Here is a 25003-nt window from a genome sequence, read left to right as displayed (position 1 = left end):
GCTTCAGGAGAATTATTTGCAATTCTGTAAAGCATCATTGATTTGTTGAACCCCCCCAAATGTAGAAGTATAACTGATATGCTGAATAGCAAGTGAGAGTACAATTGCAGACTAATAAATAGTCAAAGCAAAAAAGTTGCCTTCACTTGCGATTTGAAAAGATAAGTAGCAAATGAAAAGAATAGCAGCAGCTAGGGGCTGTAGCCAATCCCAGCTGACTAGGGTTAAAGGCAGTCTACACACTGGACTGACTGATCTGTATCCATTTGATGAGTGTGGATGGGGCACTGACCAGGCTTGTTATATGAGACCAGTGTAAGTGATGACGTAGATAACAGCCCCATCTAGATTCAGTCGTATATGCCCTCGATAGTTATTGCTTGTACAATAGTTGGCTTCGAGCACCATTTGCTTTGTCAAAGGTATTTTACATGAAAGGCCCCGCTGGCTTCCTTTCCAGAGGATGGAGAATCTGTCAGGCAATTTGTAGCCATCTTTTACACCACTGCTCCGTCAGAAATCTCTTCTTTGTGTACTTTAAAAGTTGAACACTGAATACTTTAGGGCAAACTTGGACCTGAAACCAAACCCTAACTATTGGGAGAAAGATAGGGGATGGGCTCCATGCTGGAATGAGCAGATGAGCTAATTACTCACTGAGTACTTAGCATGATGGGATTTGGCCCATTTAACAATTTACCCAGTGCAAGTTAAGTGGTGGCATTGACGCTTGTAGGAGGCCAAGCAGTTTTTCAAGTGACTGTGCTACTATGAAATCACAGAACTCTGCTATCCATTTTGTACCACACGATTCTGAGATTCTGAGAATGTAGCTTGAAAAATACAATTGTATATCTCAACAGGTATCGCAGTTTTCCATTTTTTTCCCCTCAGTTCCACAAGAGAAAATGCTGTCTCTGATGAATGTCTCTGAGATGATTTATTTTTTGCTAGCTACCAAGAATGTCATTGTTCTGTGAATCAACAATGAGTCAATGAATTCATTGACTCAGTTCCAGGAGAGATTTCATGAGATACACTGGAGGTTCTTTTTTGATATATTTGCCAAAAAAAAAAAGAATAGCAATACATGCAAACTATTTTTCTTCGGTTCAATTGCTTTGAATATTCGTCACCATTTGACACTATGTATACAATTGTGGTAATAAAAATAGCCTTCGGATTTCCATGCCTATTGAGATGTTTGTATAAATCCCATCCATTCAATTTAGATTGAAAATATCACTTGTGCGTCTAATGGGAGATTGTTACCTCTACAGTATGTAAAGTGTGCATGACTGCATGCACAGATGCTCACATTCACACACCTCACAATCGTTAACTCAAATAAAAGTTGAATGAGGGATGGCTTTACAATTGAGTCAAAGCCACAATAGAGCACCGTGTTGTCTCACCCAGTTCCTTCTCCCAAACTTAAAAAGATGTTTCTTGATGTTGTTATTTACTTTGAGTGAACATGAAACAATTGGCAGTTTGAATTAGGGGAAAGCACAGCAGATATTAACTGCACAGAGATGGAAACCCTCTGCCCTTTGAAGGTCCTGCGTCTACCCTGCATGGTCTCTGCACTACCTCAATGGGAGTGATCGCCCTGATAGTTTGAAAAATGACGAGCACAAAAGCAGATCTGAGGAACTCTTACAGACCAGCTGCACTGTGAAATTGATTTTAACTGAAATTGATTATTTAATCTGGGACACATGGGTCCTTAATTTATAATGTCTGCTTCCAATCAATAGTGTATCCCTATTGTACATTGTCCATAGCTTTCAACTCTTGTTTACTAATCACATACCAATACAAAGGCATCATCATGACTGAATTTCATACCTCCAAAGCAGAAAACAGGAACATAACAGGAAAATGAAAGTTTGGTGTAGAATAAACAAATTTGGTGACTTTTTTTGTCTGTTGTTGAGCATACAAAGCCCCACCACCTTGTGTATGGATGTATTCATAATCAAACTCTCAGCAGAATGCGCCATCAAATAAAGTACGGTATCTATCTATCTATCTATCTATCTATCTATCTATCTATCAAAAGGGGACTGATAGATTCATGTAAAATGCTTTATTTCGTCAAGGCGGGTGTATTTGCTTGTCATTGCTACGTACAAGCTGGTCTTGGAAGTGTTTGTTTAAGTGTTATATTATAATGTTAATAACTGCAGGATGTTCTTAGCACCAATCAGACACTTCAAAAGTGTACAATACACCGTGATTGGCTGCTGTTTGTTTGCTGGTTCAACCTCATTTACCAAGCTGTTTTGGTATGCATATTCTCCCTTTGATTGCCGATGCATATCAACATGAGGTTGCAAAGCGCTGCATGCTGTACATGACAAGTTGTCATCGCTGTTGTCGATGACAACAACAATGTCTCAAGTGCCCCTGATGCCTCTAATGATAATCTTCCCAGCTCTACAGTTTGTTGGGGAATTGATTTGGGGCCATGCATACTTGAGATGGAGTGCTTTTGCCATGAAGAAGATTTTTTAATCATCAAGCTAAAAAATATCAAGGCTCTGACAAAATGGCCCCATTCTTTTGTTTCCTGCAGATGAAAAGCTCTTTGCAATTAAGTGTATGCATACAGTGCATAATTTTAAATTAATCTATGAAGATTTCCTCTAACAAATGCTCTTTGCCTCTCATTTATACTTAAACTTAATTATGTAAGGGAAACAACTAAGATGGCACCAAAAATACAAGAGTAATCCCATTTTATTATCAGTGTGTGTGAAAAAATGACCACCCACAAAAGAAGTCCCTTGAAAAACAAAAACAACTGAAGTTTAGGAACAGCCATAGCACCGCAAAATTCTAAGGGGTGCCTTTATTTTGTTTGCTCCTGTGCATGTGTTTGATAAGACCTGTGTAAGAGTTCAGGTACTGATATCCAGTACACACTGCTGTCTGTGGTCTTATATATTTCATTTTAACACGTCAGTGGCAGTAAGCTTCTAATAAAAACGTTGGTCCACATGGAAAAGCTCCTGGTATGTAAGCATAATCAAGTGAGTGTATGATTAAACTGCATCCAAACTTTTATTTGGAAAATATTTTATGTCAACAAATCATATAAAAGGAATCATTTGAATCATTTTGATTCAGCATCACTGTTGGTGCCATTGCACAGTTCACGAGAACTGTCTTTTGCTTTTACTTTTAAACATAAACATAAAATCAACATATATTATTATTATCACAACCCCAATTCCAATGAAGTTGGGACGTTGTGTTAAACATAAATAAAAACAGAATACAGTGATTTGCAAATCATGTTCAACCTATATTTAAGTGAATACAGTATAAAGACAAGATATTTAATGTTCAAACTGATAAACTTTATTGTTTTTAGCAAATAATCATTAACTTAGAATTTTATGGCTGCAACACATTCCAAAAAAGCTGGGACAGGTGGCAAAAAAGACTGAGAAAGTTGAGGAATGCTCATCAAAAACCTATTTGGAACATCCCACAGGTGAACAGGCTAAGTGGGAACAGGTGGGTGCCATGATTGGGTATAAAAGGAGCTTCCCTGAATTGCTCAGTCACTCACAAGCAAAGATGGGGCAAGGTTCACCTCTTTGTGAACAAGTGTGTGAGAAAATAGTCAAACAGTTTAAGGACAATGTTCCTCAACGTACAATTGCAAGGAATTTAGGGTTTTCATCATCTACGGTCCATCTTCTTCTTTTCCTTTCGGCTTGTCCCTTTAGGGGTCGCCATAGCGCGTCATCCTTTTCCATGTAAGCCAACTCCTGCATCCTCCTCTCGAACACCAACTGCCCTCATGTCTTCCATCACGACATCCATCAACCTTCTCTTTGGTCTTCCTCTAGCTCTCTTGCCTGGCAGCTCCATCCTCATCATCCTTCTCCCAATATACTCACTATTTCTCCTCTAGATGTGTCCAAACCATCGACATCTGCTCTCTCTAACTTTGTCCCCAAAACATCAAACCTCAGCTGTCCCTCTGATGAGCACATTTCTAATTTTATGCAAACTGGTCACTCCAAGAGCGAACCTCAACATCTTCATTTCCGCCACCTCCAGCTCTGCTTCCTGTTGTCTCTTCAGTGCCACTGTCTGTTATCCATACATCATGGCTGGCCTCACCACTGTTTTATAAACTTTGCCCTTCATCCTAGCAGAGACTCTTCTGTCACATAACACACCTGACACCTTCCTCCACCCGTTCCAACCTGCTTGGACCTGTTTATTCACTTCCTGACCACACTCACCATTGCTCTGGACAGTTGACCTCAAGTATTTAAAGTCCTCCACCCTTGCTATCTCTTCTCCCTGTAGCCTCATTCTTCCCCCACCACCCCTTTCATTCATGCACATATATTCTGTCTTACTTCGGCTAATCTTCATTCCTCTGCTTTCCAGTGCATGCCTCCATCTTTCTAACTGTTCCTCCACCTGCTCCCTACTTTCACTGCAGATCACAATGTCAACCTCATCTGTCAGCCTATCCATCACCACTGCAAACAGGAAGGGTCTCAGGGCTGATCCCTGATGCAGTCCCACCTCCACCTTAAATTCGTCTGTCACACCTACAGCACACCTCACTGCTGTTCCGCTGCCCTCGTACATGTCCTATATTATTCTAACATACTTCTCTGCCACTCCAGACTTCCGCATGCAGTACCACAGTTCCTCTCTGGGTACTTTGTCATAGGCTTTCTCTAGATCTATAAAGACACAATGTAGCTCCTTCTGACCTTCTCTGTACTTTTCCATCAACATCCTCAAGGCAAATTCTTTCTAGGCATGAAACCATACTGTTGCTCGCAAATACTCACTTCTGTCCTGAGTCTAGCCTCCACTACTCTTTCCCATAACTTTATTGTGTGGCTCAACAACTTTATTCCTCCATAGTTCCCACAGCTCTGCACATCACCCTTGTTCTTAAAAATGGGCACCAGCACACTTTTCCTCCATTCCTCAGGCATCTTCTCATGCACTAGAATTCTATTGAACAAGCTAGTCAAAAACTCCATAGCCAACTCTCCTAGATGCTTCCATACCTCCACAGGAATGTCATCAGGACCCACTGCCTTTCCATTTTTCATCCTCTTTAATGCCTTTCTAACTTCCCCCTTACTAATCATTGCCACTTCCTGGTCCACCACTCTTGCCTCTTCTACTCTCCCTTCTCTCTCATTTTCCTCATTCATCAACACCACGAATTATTCTTTCCATCTAGCTAGCACACTGTTGGCACCAGTCAACATATTTCCATCCCTATCCTTAATCACCCTAACCTGCTGCACATCCTTCCCATCGCTATCCCTCTGTCTGGTCAGGCTGTATAGATCCTTTTCTCCTTCTTTCGTGTACAACCTCCCATACATGTCATCATATGCCTTGTTTGGCCTTTGCCACCTCTACCTTTGCCCTGTGTCGCATCTCAATGTATTCCTTTTGCCTCTCCTTGGTCCTCTCAGTGTTCCACTTCTGCTTAGCTAACCTTTTTCCTTGTATGATTTCCTGTACTGTGAGGTTCCCCCAACAAGTCTCTTTCTCTCCTTTCCTGCCAGAAGATACACCAAGTACTCTCCTGACTGCCTCTCTGATCACCTTGGCTGCAGTGGTCCATTCTTCTGGGAGCTCCTCCCGTCCACCAAGAGCCTGTCTCACCTCTTCCCGAAAAGCTGCACAACACTCATCCTGTCTCAGCTTCCACCACATGGTTCTCGGCTCTGCCTTTGGCTTCCTAATTTTCCTCCCCACCACCAGAGTCATCTTACACACCACCATCCTATGCTGTCGAGCCACTACCACTACCTTACAGTCAGTAACCTCCTTCAGATTACATCATCTGCACAAGATGTAATCCACCTGCGTGCTTCTACCTCCGCTCTTGTTGGTCACCCTATGTTCGTGCCTCTTCTGGAAAAAAGTGTTCACTACAGCCGTTTGCATCCTTTTTGCAAAGTCTACCACCATCTGTCTCTCCAAGTTCCTTTCCTGGATGCTGTACTTACCCATCACTTTTTCATCACCCCTATTTCCTTCACCAACATGTCCATTACAATCTGCACCAATTACGACTCTCTCTCTGTCTGGGATGCTCAGAACTACTTTGTCTAGCTCCTTCCAGAATTTGTCTTTCACCTCTAGGTCACACCCTACCTGTGGGGCATAGCCACTAATCACATTATACATAACACCCTCAATTTCAAGTTTCAGCCTCATCACTCCATCTGATACTCTTTCACCTCCAAGACATTCTTAGCCAACTCTTCTTTTAAAATAACCCCGACTCCATTATTATATATGTATGTATATGTATTATTATTATTATTATGCCAACACGATTTGTGTGTTTATATTGTACTGTATTGCACCCAGATTCTACACAATTTACCCATAAATAGACACACATACACCATGGTTTTAGACAAAAGCTGCTCATTTTATTATTTTTGTTCCATTTCATCAACAGATGTTTGCATCAAGCCTGTTTTGTAGTTAGTGTTGTTTTATCACTGGTATTCTGAGCACACAGACGTGATTTGAAATGTCTTGTTATTTTTCATTATGTCAGCAACCTTTGCGCTACCTATAACTATTGGGGTTACAGTATGTCTAACAGAACCGTCCTGAACGTACAGACTCAACAATGAAATCAGCGGCGTTAACTTTGAAAGAAGTACTAATATGAATAAATTGATTTCTCTTCCTGCGATTGGCTGGCAACCAGTTCAGGGTGTACCCCGCCTCCTGCCCGATGACAGCTGGGATAGGCTCCAGCACGCCCGCGACCCTAGTGAGGAGAAGCGGCTCAGAAAATGGATGGATGGATGGATGATTTCTCTTCAATGAGTTTTTTCCTTTACCGGAAGGGCGTGGGGCATCTCATTGTGGAATAATATTCATTCATCAATTCATTTTCCTTACTGCTTATCCTCACTAGGGTTGCGGACATGCTGGAGCCTATCCCAACTGAGCTGGGCGAGAGGCAGGGTACACCCTGAACTTGTCACCAGCCAATCGCAGGGCACATAAACAAACAACCATTCACAGCTACGGGCAATTTAGAGTCTTCCATGAATCTACCATGCATGTTTTTGGGATGTGGAAGGAAACCAGAGTACCCAGAATAAGACCACGCAGGCACTGGGAGATCATGCAAATGCCCCACAGGCGAGGGTGGATTTGAACCAGGGTCCTCAGAACTGCGAGGCAGATGTGCTAACTTGTTGGCAACCGTTCCACCTTGTTGAATAATATGCTTGTTGATTTTCTGACACTTCGGATGTATAAGCAGCCCATAATTTCCAATTCCCACCTTGGGACATGAGCTGTCAAAAAAATGTGAATATCCACAATTATAATACTAACAGGAAGAGAAAATAATGCAGATGTGAGCGCAAAGCAAACTGACAAAGGTTGTTAGGACCTGCCTCTGCAGGCAGACACTGTCACCCATTGCAATAATTTATCATTTTCTGTAAAAGAGTGGAATGGAACTTGCATGCAAAACAGATAGTGTGACGGGATTTTCAAGCAGTTTTATACCCATGGACAACAACAGTGGTATACTTAAAAAAACACAATGGCAAGAATAAATTATATAAATATATAAAAATGAAAATCTACAGAAAATGAACTACTATAAAATAAATATCAGTTAAGAAAAGCTAAAGTAAAAAAAAAGAAAACATTTTGGCCATGACAAAAATGATGGCACCCTCCATTTAATAATTCATTGCAAACTTTTGGGGCAATCACTGCAATTAAACAATTTCTGTAACTTTAAATGACATTTCTGTCCCTGTCATAGGCATAGACATATATACTCACCTCATTGCCGAACTGAGTGGGTTGGCCCGTTGCTGCTATTCGTCAACGCGTCCGCCGTTTTGAATGTAGTAGATTTGACCACTAAACTTAGGCAAATGCTAAATGGACTTCAAAAGGGACTTTCCCTCACAACATGCACAAAAAGTTAATGCCTTTTGTTTATCCATTCACACACTGTCAGGGTTGCTGTCTCAGCCCCTGACTCCAGTCCTTGTGTGTAGGTGTGTCATGAGTGCTTTGCAGGTATGGCGTGTTGGAGTCAAGCAGCTGCGTCTCATCATCTTAATTACTGCTGACAACTCTTAAGACGCTGTGGGACACCAACTCGTCGCCAGTCTATCAACGCTTTATGCCGAGTTCATAGCCAAGCCATATTGTCTGCCTTTTGCTTCCCGAAAACCTTGTGATTAGATCTCTAACCCATTCTTGCTCTTTGTCCTTAGTCAGCCATCTGCCTTTGCTCCCAGCAAACCTGTGCAAGCCTCCTGCTGCCCACTGACAACCCGGACTCCGACCCTGCCAGACTGCTCCTTTATAGGAACCCTGCCAACCCCGGATCTAGCTCTTTTGAGTCCCTTTTACCCACCGACAGAATTGTTTGCTTCTGACCACGCGGTCTAACAATAAACATTCGTTCACGAACTTCCCTCCCTCTCGATTTTGCATCTGGGTCCAACTCACAACCTGAGTCCCGACACATGTGCACTAAAATATTTGTGAATCAGCCAAGAAACACAGTATGTAACTTCTGATTATCATAAATGTTTACTCCATATAGGCATAGGATGTAGGTAAGTACTAAACCAAACACACCAATGTTTACATGAGTGTTTATAGCGATAAATGTAGACTGTTATGTTATGATAAATATTGAAATATTAATATTTCAATATTTAATCTGTGTTTATCACACTGGATACTGAAATTTAGTTGTGACGTGGGTTTTCCGAATAAAGAGCTCGAGAATGCTAGCAGTGACTTGTGAATTACACGCTTAATGATGCATCTAGGTATCCATCCATACATCCATCCATCCATCTTCTTCCGCTTATCCGAGGTCGGGTTGCAGGGGCAGTAGCTTGAGCAGGGAAGCCCAGACTTCCCTCTCCCCAGTCACTTCATCCAGCTCTTCCGGGAGTAACCTGAGGCGTTCCCAGGCCAGCCGGGCAACGTAGTCTCTCCAGCGTGTCCTGGGTCATCCACAGGGTCTCCTCCCAGTGGGACATACCCACACCACCAGGGAGGTGTCTAGGAGGCATCCTAATCAGAGACCTGAGCCACCTCCATATTGAGGAGCAGGGGCTCTACTCTGAGCCCCTCTCGGATGACAGAGCTTCTCACCCTATCTCTAAGGGAGAGCCCGGACACCCTGCGGAGGAAACTCATTTCGCCCGCTTGTATGCGCAAACTTGTTCTCTCGGTCACGACCAACAGCGCCTGACCATAGGAACCGAGATCAATCGGTAAATTGAGAGCGTCGCCTTTCGGTTTAGCTCCTTCTTTACCACAACGGACCGATACAAAAGTCTGCATCACTGCAGACGCTGAACCGATCCGCCTGTCGATCTCCCGTTCCATTCTTCCCTCACTCGTGAACAAGACCCCAAGATACTTGAACTCCTCCACTCGGTGCAAGATCTCATCCCCGACCTGGTGGGGCACTCCACCCTTTTCCGACTGAGGACCATGGTCTCAGGTTTGGAGGTGCTGATTTTCATCCCAGCCGATCGGCTGCGAACCGCTCCAGTGAGAGTTGGAGATCAAGGCTTGATGAAGCCAACAGAACCACATCATCTGCAAAAAGCAGAGATGTAATACTTAGGTCACCAAACCGGAACTGCGCCTAGAAATTCTGTCCATCAAATTTATGAACAGAATCGATGACAAAGGGCAACCGTGGCGGAGTCTAACCCACAGCAGAAACAAGTCCGATTTACTGCCAGCAATGCGGACTAAACTCTGACACTGGTGGTACAGGGACCAAACAGCCCGTATCAGAGAGTACGGTACCCCATACTCCTGAAGCACCCCTCACAGGACTCCCCGAGGGACACGGTTGAACGCGTTCCACAAAACCCATATAGACCGGTTGGGTGAACTCCCAACTCTCCATTGCCTCACCGATTAGTTGACAGCTCCGCCGCTCTCTTCACCTGATTGTCCAAGATATGCGGCCACAAGTCTGATGACACAACCACAAAGTCGATCATTGAACTCCAACCTAGGGTGTCCTGCTGCCAAGTGCATGTGTGGACACTCTTATGCTTGAACATGGTGTCTGGTGTATGGGCAATGCATGATGAGCACAGAAGTCCAGGAACAGAACACCACTTGGGTTCTGATCGGGAGGGGCGTTCCTCCCAATCACGCCCTTCCACATGTCATTGTCATTGCCCACATGAGCATTGAAGTCCCCCAGCAGAACGATGGGCTCCCCAGCGGGAGTGCGCTCCACCACCCCTTCCAAGAACTCCAAAAAGAGTGGGTACTATGAACTGCTGTTTGGCGCATAGGCACAAACAACAGTTAGGACCGGTCCCCCAACACAAAGGCGGAGGGAGGCTCCCCTCTCGTCCACCGGGGTGAACCCCAATGTACAGGTACCGAGCCGAGGGACAATAAGTATACCCACACCTGCTCAGCGGCTCTCACCGTGGGCAACTCTATAGTGGAAGAGAGCCCAACCCCTCTTAAGAGGACTGGTACCAGAGCCCAAGCCGTGTGTGGAGGCGAGCCCGACTATATCTAGTCGGAACTCCACACACCAACTTGGGCTCCTTCCCTGCCAGGGAGGTGACATTCCACGTCCCTAGAGCCAGTTTCTATGTATATATATATATTACAGTAGCGGATCTTTGTATTTGTATTTCCACTCATCAAAGGTACAAAAATAAAAAGAATACAAAATTACTGTAAAAAGAGCACATAAAAAAGTTGGGATTAGTGAGTGCTTTTTAAACAATGAATAGAGGAAGTTGAATGACAAGTCCCTGTAATAAATACTTTGACGCTAGTATTTCTTCCTAACTTCATCGTTTTTTCTGTTAAAAAAACATAAATAACTAATCACCTTTCCTCTATGTGAAAAGCATCATAAATATTTTCCAGTAATTCTGAAATGCAGATCAGCATTTGAATACTGCAACCATTTTAATTATAGTAAAGTAATTATCCATCGTTCAAATCTGGGAATCTTTTAGTTGAAAGGCACTTTCCACTGAAGCTGCAATGCAAAAATGACACACAACTATTAGCAGCTGATTTACTTTATTTAATTTACTTATATGTGCTGGTGGTCCTATTCATTTATATTGCATTCATGAACAATATCAGAATGGTTCGAATGTAATTACTGTTATTTACCAGAAAAAACAACTATCAATTCTCTTTATTCATTATGAGGTGCAAAACTGGAATCCTGAATGGTCTAATTTGTGCAAAAATCATCAAGAAACACACTAACACTGACTTTAATGAAGCGAATTTGGAAAATGTGATTTGTGATTTTAAGAACAAATAATTCATGAATATGTTCTTTTTCCCTAGTGCCTCTGTTCACTACTGAGAACATGTCACAGCAAAATATTGTCGAATAAGAGACACATTGGAAATCTTAGCTAGAGGACCCCTAAAGCAGTTCTTTGGCAACTGATGTTGATGCCTAAAATGAGTCTTTGGGACCAGGCTGATTCAGTTTTTTTTCCCCATTGCTGCTGTAAAACCTCACCTCCATCAGCCGGTCACTCACGGGGCGAATGACAGTTTCACATTCAATTATCCTCTTAAGCCTGATTGCATTTTTGTGTGTCCTGTCATATATTTCTCATCTGTCAATACTTGTTTTGTCTCGAGGTTGCTTCACGTTGAACTCAACTTTAAATTGTGATGATTAACTATCACTTGCATTTATGGTCTGTGTGAATTCAACCACAAGGAAGTCTGTCTGCCTGCTCTTGTTAAATATTGAATGCTATCTATAATTAAAGTTATATGAATATGTAAAAGTAATTACATTTCTTTCTCGTCATCTTCCCTGCTTCCTGATTCACTCCCATGTGACACTGCGGACTCAATGCGAATGCAGCGGATGTTTATGCATGTGACCGATTTACTTGTCAAGCAGTTTTGAGCACTGGCATGCAATTGTTGCATTGCTTCACAAATGTACATACAAATATTTTTCATTATATATGTTTAATGATGAGGGCGCGTGCACGTGCTGTGGCTCCTTTCTGTCCCGACCAGACGGAGCTTTTTTTTTTTTTCTTGTTATTCATCATGTGTGTCATGTGTGTTTTTGATATGGGCAATGGGGGCAGTCGGTCCGGGTGACAGCTCGCCCCGCACCATTGTTTATCAGCGAAAATGTACAGTCAGTACCCCCTGTTGACAATAGACCAGGGGTTGCCATCTTGGGACGCCACACAGAGCAGCATTCAAGCTACAGTAGCTCCGCTTCTACCCAAGGCGCACATACAGCCATAGTGTTCTGCTCGACATAGACAGAACCACATGTATGGACCTAAAGTCCGGTCACACTGAGGAGCTACAGAACTGCAGTCTGCTCCGGAGGCCTACAACAACATTGACCCCTATTGCTGTATCACGCCCACAGTGGAGACCCCACGTACAGCATAAGAGGAAACAGAAGAGGGACAAGCATGGAGGTATCTGAGTCAGGCTAGTGGCTAAGCCAAAGAAGCCCACCATTGTTTTAGCCAATGTATGCTCCTTGAATGTGCCCTACGACTGTCTGGCGACCACTTCAGGGTGTAGTCCGCCTTTCGCCTGAAGTCAGCTGGCATAGGCTCCAGTGCCCCGCGACCCTAACCAGGATAAGCAGTGTTGAAAATGGATGGATGCTCCTTGAACAACAAATTGGACTAGATCTGACTACTCCATTCTACTCACAGGACTGTGAGAGAGTGCGGTGTGTTTTGTATTTGTGGAAACATGGCTCAACAACCCTGTTCCAGACGGTGCCAATCAGCTTGATCGGCTAGCATTCTACCGAGCTGACAGAGCTCTTGTTAGACCCGAGCGAGAGCTCTGTGCCTGCCTGGTGGGATGACACTGTCCTTGTCACTAAACACTACTCATCACTGCTGGAATTTATGGTTCTGAAATGCCAGCAGTTCTAACTAATGCACAGGTGTCAAACTGAAGGCCCCGGGGCCAAATCTGGCGCACCACATCATTTTATGTGGCACGCGAACACAAATAATTTGAGTCAACTTCCATGACTCTTGCTAAAATCTGTACCAAAATGTAAAATTGTTACCAGAAATATAAATAATAATTACATTGAGAAATTGCAAAAAAAATTTAAAAAATGTAACTTTTAAAAGTAACTTGTGGGAGTGTTTAACGTTGAAGGGTGCTGGAATCCCCCCAAAAAATATTGTGTGACACGCCTTAATGAGAGATTTTACAGGCATACTGTTTGTGGCAACAAAAGGCGTGAGGCGCTGAATGAACTGTACCAGGAAAACAGTGAGCAGCAGACAGCCAGATGCTTTCCTCATCCTGGCTGGGGATTTATACCATACTAAACCAAATACTGTGTTTCTAAAACTATACCAGCACATAAACGTTCAAGTCGGGGGAAAAAACACACTGGACAATATTTTTACTTCCCACAGAGGAGCCTACAAGGCCCGTTCCCTCCCCCACCTCAGTGCTTCTGATCGCCTCACTGTCATGCTAATGTCAGCATACAGACCACTGGTTTATGTCACCCAACCAGTTTAGGAAACAACTATCGTATAGTGTGGCCGAGGGTCCTTAGATGACTGTTTTACCACTACAGACTGAAATGTGTTCAAACAGGCTGCCACCTACTCCTCCACTACAGACCTCCTGGAGTACATTGAGATAGTCACTGCCTACATCAGCAAGTGCACGGACGATGTCAACACACTACGTCCATCACTGTTCGGACAAATCAGAAGCCATGGCTGACTGGGGAGGTCTACAGGCCACTGAAGGTCCAGAACGCTGCATTTAGATCCAGAAATAAGGAGGGCCCGAGGAAAGCAAGGTCCGACCTCTCCCGTAGCACCAGAGAGGCCAAGAGGCAGTAGTCCAGGAGCGTCGCCCACCACTTTAGTGACAGCAGAGTCTGTGGCAAGGGAAACAGACCCTTACAGACTATAAGCCCCGACCGCAGACCTGTGACAGTTCAACCTCTCTGCTGAATGAGATAAGTGACTTCTTCACTCGCTATGAGGCACACAACAGCACCCCTGCACACAAGTCTCCACCCCCTTCAGGTGACCAGATGCTGATGCTGACCCCAGACAGCGTGAGGAGATCCCACGGCAGGATAAAAACTCTTAAAACCCTTGTCCCAGACAACATACCTGGTCATGTATTGAGAGACTGCGCAGCAGAACTCACAGGTGTTTTCATGGCAGAGGTGGGGGACTTGAGTCATATGACTTGGAATCGAGTCGACTAGAGTTATTTATTTTATGACATACGACTTGCTTTGCTAAAACTTGTGAAAGAAGACTTGAATTAGATTTATCAGAATCAGAATCATCTTTACTTGCCAAGTATGTCCAAAAAACACACAAGGAATTTGTCTCCGTTAATCGGAGCCGCTCTAGTACAACAACAGTCAGTCAATTGACAGAGAACACTTTTGAGACATAAAGACATAGACAAAAAACAGTCACTGAGCAATAAAGAGTTGCTAGTTATCTGGTAATGCCGGTACATTATTATTATTTTTTTTTGACAATTGTGCAAAAAGATGCAGAGTCCTCTAGAACTTACGGCAGTTCGAATGACTAATATTGCAATAGTCCAGCGCAATGACCATTGTGCAAAGGGAGCGGAGACTTCAAGCGAGTAGTGCGATAATCTGGGACAATGTTGATTGTGTAAATGTTGCAGATACTCCTCAGTCAGTGTGCAAATGGAGCAGATGCTACTCTGGCATGGGTGGCCAGTATTGGTCAACATCAGATATGCAAATAGTGCAGCGTGGCGAGACTACTACAGTGAGTGCACGAGTAATATATAATTGGCCCGACAGAAATGTGACAACAAACTCAAGACAAAAAAATTGGCAGCATGTTGCAATGGAATTGTAGGTTAGGTGTTTAAGAAGTTGATTGCAAGATGGAAGACGCTGTTGGAATGTCTGCTAGTTCTAGTTTGCATTGATCGGTAGCGCCTACCTGAGGGAAGGAGCTGGAAGATCCGGTGACCGGGATGTGGAGGATCCGAGGGGCTTTTGCACGCTCTTAACAGCCACTTGGTAGTGTAGCAGAAATACTTTAAGTAGCTGTGGTAGAGTGGAAAATCAAGCACCCTCGTTCGTGACCACGGAGAATGCTAAAAACATTGCTAATGCTGTGGAAGTGGCTGGACGTGAGAAGTTTCGCACACACTGTTAACCTGGCTGTAAGAGAGCGCTGGGCATGCAGTGTGGCAACTCGTGGCCAGAGTGACACAAAATTTAAAAACATTTATTTACCTCAATGTTTACATTCAATTTGCAGTTTATGGCACAGACGGCAAGTTTGTTTCCCAAACTTTATTTCCATAGTGCAGTTTAGTTCTGAGTATTTTTTTAAACAGCAGCTATGTTGTTAGAGAAAAGTACAGTCAGCCACCAATTGTGCAAGTTCTCCCACTTAAAAAGATGAGAGGCCTGTAATTTTCATCATAGGTATACCTCACCTATGAGAGACAAAATGAGAAGAAAAGAAATGCAGAAAATCGGTTACAAAAAAAAATTATACACACATTATGGTGGAAAATAAGTATTTGGTTACCTACAAACTAGTAACATTTCTGGCTCTCACAGACCTGTAACTTCTTTTTTAAGAGGCTCCTCTGTCGTCTACTCTTTACCTGTATTAAGGGCACCTGTTTGAACTCGTTATCAGTATAAAAGACACGTGTCCACAACCTCAAACAGTCACACTCCAAACTCCATTATGGCCAAGACCAAAGAGCTGTCAAATGATACCAGGAACAAAATTGTAGCCCTGCGCCAGGCTGGGAAGACTGAATCGGTAATAGGTAAGCAATTATTAAATGGAAGACCTACAAGACCACTGATAATCTCCCTTGATCTGGGGCTCTACGCAAGACCTCACCGCATGGGGTCAAAATTACTCAGTACGGTGAGCAAAAATCCCAGAACCACACGGGGGAACCTACTGAATGACCTGCAGAGAGCTGGGACCAAAGTAACAAAGGCATCAGTAACACACTACGCCGCCAGGGACTCAAATCCTGCAGTGCCAAACGTGTTCCCCTGCTTAAGCCAGTACATATCCAGGGAAGTCTCAAGTTTGCTAGAGAGCATTTGGATGATCCAGAAGAGGACTGGGAGAATATGATATGGTCAGATGAAACCAAAATAGAACTTTTTGGTAAAAAACTGTTTGGAGGAGAAAGAAGGCTGAGTTGCATCCAAAGGACACCGTACCTACTATGAAGCATGGGGGTGGAAACATCATCCTTTGGGTCTGTTTTTCTGCAAAGGGAGCAGGACAACTGATCCGTGTAAAGGGAAGAATGAATGGGGCCATGTATCGTGAGATTTTGAGTGAAAACCTCCTTCCATCAGGAAGGGCATTGAAGATAAAGCGTGGCTGGGTCTTTCAGATTGATAATGATCCCAAACACCCCGCCCGGGCAACGAGGGAGTGGCTTCGTAAGAAGCATTTCAAGGTCCTGGAGTGGCCTAGCCAGTCTCCAGCTCTCAACCCCACAGAAAATCTTTGGAGGGAGTTGAAAGTCTGTGTTGCCCAGCGACAGCCCCAAAACATCACTGCTCTGGAGGAGATCTGCATGTAGGAATGGGCCAAAATACCAGCAACAGTGTGTGAAAACCTTGTGAAGACTTACACAAAACATTTGACCTCTGTCACTGCCAACAAAGGGTATATAACAAAGTACTGAGATGAAATTTTGTAATTGACCAAATACTTATTTTCCACCACAATTTGCTAATAAATTATATGAAAATCAGACAATGTGATTTTCTGGATTTTTTCTCTCATTTTGTCTCTCATGGGTGAGGTATATCTATGATGAAAATTACAGGCCTCTCTCATCTTTTTAAGTGGGAGAACTTGCACAATTGGTGGCTGACTAAATACTTTTTTTCCCCACTGTATTTTGTTTTTACATATTCCTTTATTTAATTTCTGGTTTAAAGCATAGACCGGAAGTGTGTAACCTCAGACATTGTTACTAGTGCTATTACATTTCTTTTTATATTCAAGTTTAATTGCAACCCTAATTCCAATGAAGTTGGGACGTTGTTAAACATAAATAAAAACAGAATACAATGATTTGCAAATTATGTTCAACCTATATTTAATATATATATATAATATTATTTATATTTACAAAGACAAGATATTTAACGCGGCACGGTGGACCAACTGGTTAGAGCGTCAGCCTCACAGTTCTGAGGACCCGGGTTCAATCCCCGGCCCCGCCTGTGTGGAGTTTGCATGTTCTCCCTGTGCCTGCGTGGGTTTTCTCCGGGTATTCCGGTTTCCTCCCACATCCCAAAAACATGCATGAATTGGAGACTCTAAATTGCCCGAAGGCATGACTGTGAGTGCGAATGGTTGTTTGTTCCTATGTGCCCTGCGATTGGCTGGCAACCAGTTCAGGGTGTACCCCGGCTCCTGCCCAATGACAGCTGGGATAGGCTCCAGCACGCCCGCGACCCTAGTGAGGAGAAGCGGCTCAGAAAATGGATGGATGGAAGATATTTAATGTTCAAACGGATAAACTTCATTGTTTTCAGCAAATAATCATTATATTAGAATTTTATGGCTGCAACATGTTCCAAAAAAAGCTGTGACAGGGTCATGTTTACCACTGGGTTACATCACCTTTTCTTTTAACAACATTCAATAAACGTTTGGGAACTGAGGACACTAATTGTTGAAGCTTTGTAGGTGGAAATCTTTCCCATTCTTGCTTGATGTACAGCTTCAGCTGTTCAACAGTCCAGGGTCTCTGTTGTTATATTTTACGCTTCAAAATGCACCACACATTTTCAATGGAGACAGGTAGGGACAGGAGGCAGGCCAGTCTAGTACCCGCACTCTTTTACTACAAAGCCACGCTGTTGTAACACGTGCAGAATGTGGTTTGGCATTGTCTTGCTGAAATAAGCAGGTGCGTCCATGAAAAAGAAGTTGGTTGGTTGGCAGCATATGTTTCTCCAAAAACTGAATGTACCTTTCAGCATTAATGGTGCCTTCACAGATGTGTAAGTTACCAATGCCATTGGCAGTAACACAGCCCCATACCACCACATATGCTGGCTTTTCAACTTTGCGTTCATAGCAGTCCAGATGGTTCTTTTCCTCTTTGGCCCGGAGGACACGACGTCCACAATTGCCAAAAACAATTTGAAATGTGGACTCATCGGACCACAGAACACTTTTCCACTTTGCATCAGTCCATCTTAGATGAGCTCGGGCCCAGAGAAGCCGGCGGCGTTTCTGGGTGTTGTTGATAAATTGCTTTTGCTTTGTATAGTAGTTTCAAGTTGCACTTACGGATGTAGCGCCAAACTGTATTTACTGACATTGGTTTTCTGATGTGTTCCTGAGCCCATGTGGTGATATCATTTACACATTGATGTCGGTTTTTGATGCAGTGTCGCCTGACGGATCGAAGGTCACGGGCATTCAAGGTTGGTTTTCGGCCTTGCCGCTTACATGCAGTGATTTCTCCAGATTCTCTGAACCTTTTGATGATATTATGGACCGTAGATGATGAAATCCCTAAATTCCTTGCAATTGTACGTTGAGGAGCATTGTCCTTAAACTGTTCGACTCTTTTTTTCACACACTTGTTCACAAAGAGGTGAACCTCGCCCCATCTTTGCTTGTGAATGACTGAGCAATTCAGGGAAGCTCCTTTTATACCCAATCATGGCACCCACCTGTTCCCAATTAGCCTGTTCACCTGTGGGATGTTCCAAACAGGTGTTTGATGAGCATTCCTCAACTTTCTCAGTCTTTTTTGTGTTGCAGCCATAAAATTCCAAGTTAATGATTATTACAAATCATTGTATTCTGTTTTTATTTATGTTTAACACAACGTCCAAACTTCATTGGGATTGGGGTTGTAAGTGTACTAAATAAATAGTCAAGTTTTTCTTTTTTTTATCCCTCCAAAGAAAAAAAAAGAAAACGTGTATCGAATTGTTGGTCAGAAATCGTGATTACGTCTTGAATCGTGACTTTGAAGAAGAAGAAGAAGAAGAAGAATCATCTTTTATTGTCATGAACATGCATGCATGCACACGAAATTTATTCTCTGCATTTAACCCATCACAGTGAACACATACACATGTTAGTGGAACACACTGGAGCAGGGGGCAGCTGAAGCGCCCGGGGAGCATTTCGGGGTATCAGTGTCTTGCTCAAGGACACCACAGCCGTGAGTCCGGGGGATGTTGGCGGATGGTCCAGTCGGGGTTTTGAACCTTCCTCCTGTTTATCATGTATTTGCACAAATTCTCATATCATTTTACAGTCACTTCATTTCGATTTTTAACTGTAGAATCATTTTTATGAAACAAATACATTTACACTCAGAGTAAACTTGTCATATATGAATGTTGTAGTTTAAACATCGTAATCATCTGTATCAGGAAACAAATCAGTTAAAGCAAAATCATCATTATCATCATACAGTAATGGATACATCAGCTCCATACGATTTCTCCATGGGGGTTATGGCTGTGGTGATTAATTTACTGATTAATGCCCGAATGCATGGGATACAACAACATCCACATAATGTCAGAATGGCTGCAAAAACAGCAATTGATATCAATATTGGTGAAATTAGGGTTTTATATTTACAAAAAACGTCCATCCGAGCTGTCCCACAAGGAGTGTTGATTGAGGGTCCGTAGACCATCGATGGCTCTGGTCAAGCTGCCATCTGAAGCAGTATTGTTTGTTCTCCAAACATACCGCAAACACCTCCCTCTCTTGCGAGGAGCATGTCGACAGCTATGCGGTCTTTGGAACGTCCTTGAGCTGCTCGTGCACAGCTTCCAACCCACTCTGAGTCCAATTTCCTAATCTCTGTACATTGAAGTGGATGTAGTTTATCCCATCAACATTTTTATTAATCGTACACCACCAGCATATGAAAGACTCAAATCCTCCTGCAACTTGGTCAGCCAATTTGTATTGATTCGCCACCCCACGAGGAACACCTATGGTGTCGATGTATGTTGGATTATATTGCCCCTGCCAGGACAAATCTCTTTTTTGTATATGTTCTAGATTGGACAAAAACATTAGTGCCCTTTCCATTAAATCTTGAACAGGCATAGGGTATACTGACACATGCAATATCAAAGTGATAATAGCGCATAATCTAGATATATCTTTAGGTAATCTGTCAAACAGTCTATCATCTCCGCACCACCACCAGATGTCGCTCCGTGACACTGGCACAAAATTTGGTCCGACTTTTAAGATTACTTTACACTGTGTGTTGTTCAGTGGTCCTAATTTTTTCCCTTTACTAATCATGTTTATACAAGTGAAATTATTTGGTGCTACTAAAGTAGAAAACATCGGTTTGTGTTTATCTGCTTCTGTTACGGGATATATAGGATCCCATGATTTACACCTCTTAGTTGGTACAGTAGCGTTCATGAATGGAATAATACAATCTTGTGATAATTGTGCCGGAACTATGCGCAACAAAGGCCTGGGACCCATGCAAATTACACAATCTTTTCTCGTTACATTTGCTGCTTGTTCCATCAATAGTAACCAATTGTTATTTTGTCCTGAAACTCCTGTGACAACAAGGAACCAATCATCAGTAGTTATGTTGTTAACCATTAAAATTTGTCCACCTTTATTTGAAGTTTTTAATGGCATTTTTGGTTTAACACGGTTCCTATAACACAATACTACTTGGAAGTGGGGATCTTTTCCACCAGAATAGGCCCACAAGCTCACTATCAAACACATTGGGTGATTTGATTCGTATTTCAATATTAAACTATGGACCGTTTTGCTTAGGTTAAATTTCTTTCTATGTTCTTTTGCTGTTCTTTTTGACCAACTGGACCAATCATAACCTGTTTCACCAATAAGGTGTTCCCATTCAAAGCCTATAGTTGCATACCAGTCATATCCAAATCCCCAATTCTGCCCATTCTCTTGAGCATCATTGGTGAGAGCCGCATATGGAATTATGATTAAAGCAGCTTGATTTTGGGGGCACAAAATATTAAACCGTTTTGCCGCATTTGGAGGCCATGCCCACAATTTTGATCATCAGCTGTACTCCTTTTGACACGAGTTAATGATTCAAAATTTTTTATTATTGGGTTTGTCATATTGGTCCAGTTGGTAGGTGATTTTCTTGCCAAAAATGGGTTTTATCATTGAGGGTGGGACGTCCCATGTACCACAAAAACAAAACCAACATCATAGTAGCCAAAGTTGCTACGTAACAACCTATCAAATCTCATAACCAACGTGGGTGTGCCTTTCTGCTGAGTTCTCACTAAAAGGGTTGGTGTCTTTTTTCTTCACTGACCAGCAAGCGTTTTCAGAATCTACACATCTGCTCCCGCTCCGTTATCAGACTTTTGCTCACCTTCCCTATTTGAGTACTCAGCTGAAATGACTCTTTTACAGTGTGTTAAATGAACCCACGTGTTTCTTTCTGCTATTTTTTAGGGCTGTAAAGTGTCAATCTATCTGTGCCACCATCTCTCAGGTTGAGACATGTGACACAGCATGGCTCAATATAGCAGCCCATTTGAATAGGGTTTTTTTTTTTTTTTTTTTTTTTCCTGTGGTAATGTAAATTTCATTTTGTAGTTTTGCACTTTGTTTTTCACAATAATTACGGTCTTGTTGTGGAATACTCATATTGACTATCAGTATAGATTGTACCATCTTTATTTATCATTAGTTTGCATGCCTCGTTTAATGCTACTAATTCAGCAGCTTGTTCAGCCAATTCCTGTCAATCATGCTGCGTGCCTTCATCAAGTAAGGGTATTAGTGTGGCTGGATTTAAGGTTGTGCATCGCTCAACAGTCAAATGTGGTTGTGACAGCAAGATGGCAATGCAAGATAAATGTCTTGCAGGTGATAAAAACGCCATATTGGTTTGCAATAGGAGAGCAGACACTGTATGTGGGACCTTAAGGGTGAACTGCTCTCTAGTTGAAAAATAAGCTATTGGTTTTAGCTTATCACCGTATTGTTGTGTAAGTATGGAGGTCATGCAATAGCTTTTACAATCTACCATTTGAATGAATGTTTTCTCATTAAATTTGGAAGGCCTAGCGCAGCACTGGACACCAAATGTTGTTTAATGTCACAGAAGGCCTTTTCTGCCTCTGTACTCCATTAAACAGGTCATTTTAAGGTTGTTTTCATACATTAATTTTGACAATGGTGCAACAATTTCTGCATAGTTTGGAATCCATGCTCTACAATAATTTGTCAGACCTAAAAATGATTATTATATGTTTCTTCGTCTGTGGTTTAGGATTTTTTAAGACTATAGCTTTCCTGTCTTCTAATATAGTCCTTCCTCCTATACTTAAATTATGGCCTAGATATTTAGCTTGTCTTTTACATCATTGCAATTGTAATAGAATGTACTTTCTCTTTTTTCTAGTGTTACATAGAGGTCCTCTCTTTTTAATGTATGTTCAATTCATGTTTGAGTACAAGTCCTAGTTGAAATAAGCCATCTCTTCCCAACAAATTCACAGGGCACTCCGGGACTTCAAAAATGGGCATTCTACAAGTTCTCCCCTGTGGGTCTCTAATGCTCCTGTATCACAAAGAAATTTCATTTCTTTCCCATTTACTGACAAGGTTATTTCAGGTTTTTCAGTGTCCAAACTCAGAATGTCCTGTAAATTGAAATCTATCTCCTCATTCTCTGTAATGTTTACACAAGAGGATTTGTTGAGTTGGGAAGCAGGCTGGCTTAGTCATGCGGTAGTTTGTCCGTATTCTCTTTTATTTTTTATTTTTTTATTTTTTAGGGCAGTCATGTGCAATGTGGCCTTTGTTTCCACAGCACCAACAGATGGTATTATCATAATAATTTCGATTTCTACCATATCTTACTCTCCCACGGTCTCTGCCGCGTCCTCTAAAATTATCTCTCTCTCTGCCTTGATAGTATATTTCTGCTTCTTCGTCGAGGAAGACATCTATCTTCTCTTTTTGTTTTTTGTCTAACACTCTTTCTGCGTGGAGGGCATGATTAACATATTCCTCCAGAGGGCCAGTTGCTAGGTTTATCCAATGTTTATCTACCCATCTGTTAATGTGTTCTTTCGAATTCGCATGTAAAGCATTTTTTAACTGTTGTTGATAAGGTGTGATGCCAGCTACGGCCTTTTTCACATCCTCATTAGTCAAGGTCCTATAGACCAAAAGAGTTTCTTTCTGGTCCTCTTGTATATTTGGATTTGCCACTTCAATCATCGGAAATAAATCCATGTCTCCCTCGTCTGAGGTTATATTTGTTATTTTGGGAGTGGGAGAAAATGTTTCTCCCATAGTTTTAGACCAATTCATTTGTACCCCTCCCGATCGTAAAATTCGTTGTGTTTGTGCCTCTTGAGTTGGAGGATTTTCATGAGGTGGCAAAACCGGGTACAAGGGTGCTGATGCTTTTGTTTCCTTATTTTTTTTTACAACTTTCTTCAATTATCTTTTTCTCGCTAATTCTTATTATTGGTCCTGTCTCGTCATCTTCCTGTCTTTGAAACAACATATTTTTATGTCTACCTTCCTGCTCTTTTTGTTCATTTGTTAAGTGTTTCTTATTTTCCCTTCCTTTTTCTCTTTTAGACGCCATGTTTAACCAGAAGAGTAAGTCGTCAAATCCATCTTTTTGTATTTGTGATATATCATTTTTGTGTCGACACTTTATTTCGTTTTGAAGTTCAACTATTTTTTGCGAATTTAGCTGGCCAGCGAAACCGTATTTGGTTATCCATGTGTTTAAATGTTCTATTTTGGAATGGTTTTGTAGTTGAACATATTTCCAATCTTTACACGTTAGGTCTATTTTTTTATCCGGTTTACTGTTATTTATTCCCATTTTTGTGAATTTGGAAGACAGTTCATTTGCACCTAGAGTGACCTAAATACTGACTTTATTCAAAAATGACAGGGTGACAATAAATGTCTGAGTTCTGGCAATTCTCAAGCTTCTACCCCAATTGGGGCGGAGAATTCTTGCCTTTGCTTCCAAACCCAGTTGTCACTTACAATCCAGTCTTATACATTCATACTTTTACACATACACACGATATTAATAACGTTTTTATAAACACACGAAAACACGGAAACACAGAAACACAGAAATACGGAATTTAAGTACATACAGGACCCCGCAGTCCTCACGGAATTTATCGGACTCCGACGTCCATCTTGACCACTTGCCAGTGACTAGTATTACACAAGGTTTATTCTGCCGCAGACTTCTTCGTCGCGCAATTCACTCACTCTTTTTAATCCTTTTTTCCTACATTTTTATTTAAAATTTAACTCACCACTCGTCTTCAATCCTATGGATTGTCGTCAACCTTCAGATCCCAGTTGAGGAGAACGAAGACCAGTCCCGTAAAGGGTCTTACTTGCCGTGGCCACGGTCTCTTAACTGGAAGTCGGCTCCACAACTGGAATCCTCGGGTGTGTTGACATCCGGCTCGAAGGACCAATTTAATGTTGGATTTATCTTACCCAACATTATAAAAAATAGACACAAAAGGAATGAAGACACTGGTTTCTTTTTCTCATGAGGAGGGCGTATGGGAGATTGTTCAGATCACAGCCTCTCAACACGCTCTAAACAATCCCCCCCCCTCGCTCCTGCATTTATTTGAAATAGGAGGGATTTACAAATCATAATGTTCTAAGCAATAAGACACAACACAAAATATTTGATAATAAGAGGGTTTTTCCCAGACATAGTATTCTAAACAATAAGACACGACACATAATATTTGATAATAAGATGTCATGAACATGGTTAGGGCGACGGCGAGGAACGCAAGGCAAGAACATGGTGGACCCAATTGCAGGGAAGCAGGGAGGCAAGGCAGGAGTGCGGGAATCTCAAAATAATAATATTTAATCAC

Source organism: Phyllopteryx taeniolatus, chromosome 7 (assembly GCF_024500385.1).
Source record: "Phyllopteryx taeniolatus isolate TA_2022b chromosome 7, UOR_Ptae_1.2, whole genome shotgun sequence".
Classification (NCBI taxonomy): Eukaryota; Metazoa; Chordata; class Actinopteri; order Syngnathiformes; family Syngnathidae; genus Phyllopteryx; species Phyllopteryx taeniolatus.
The sequence above is the reverse complement of the archived record's forward strand: the minus strand, read 5'-3'. Positions refer to the sequence as shown.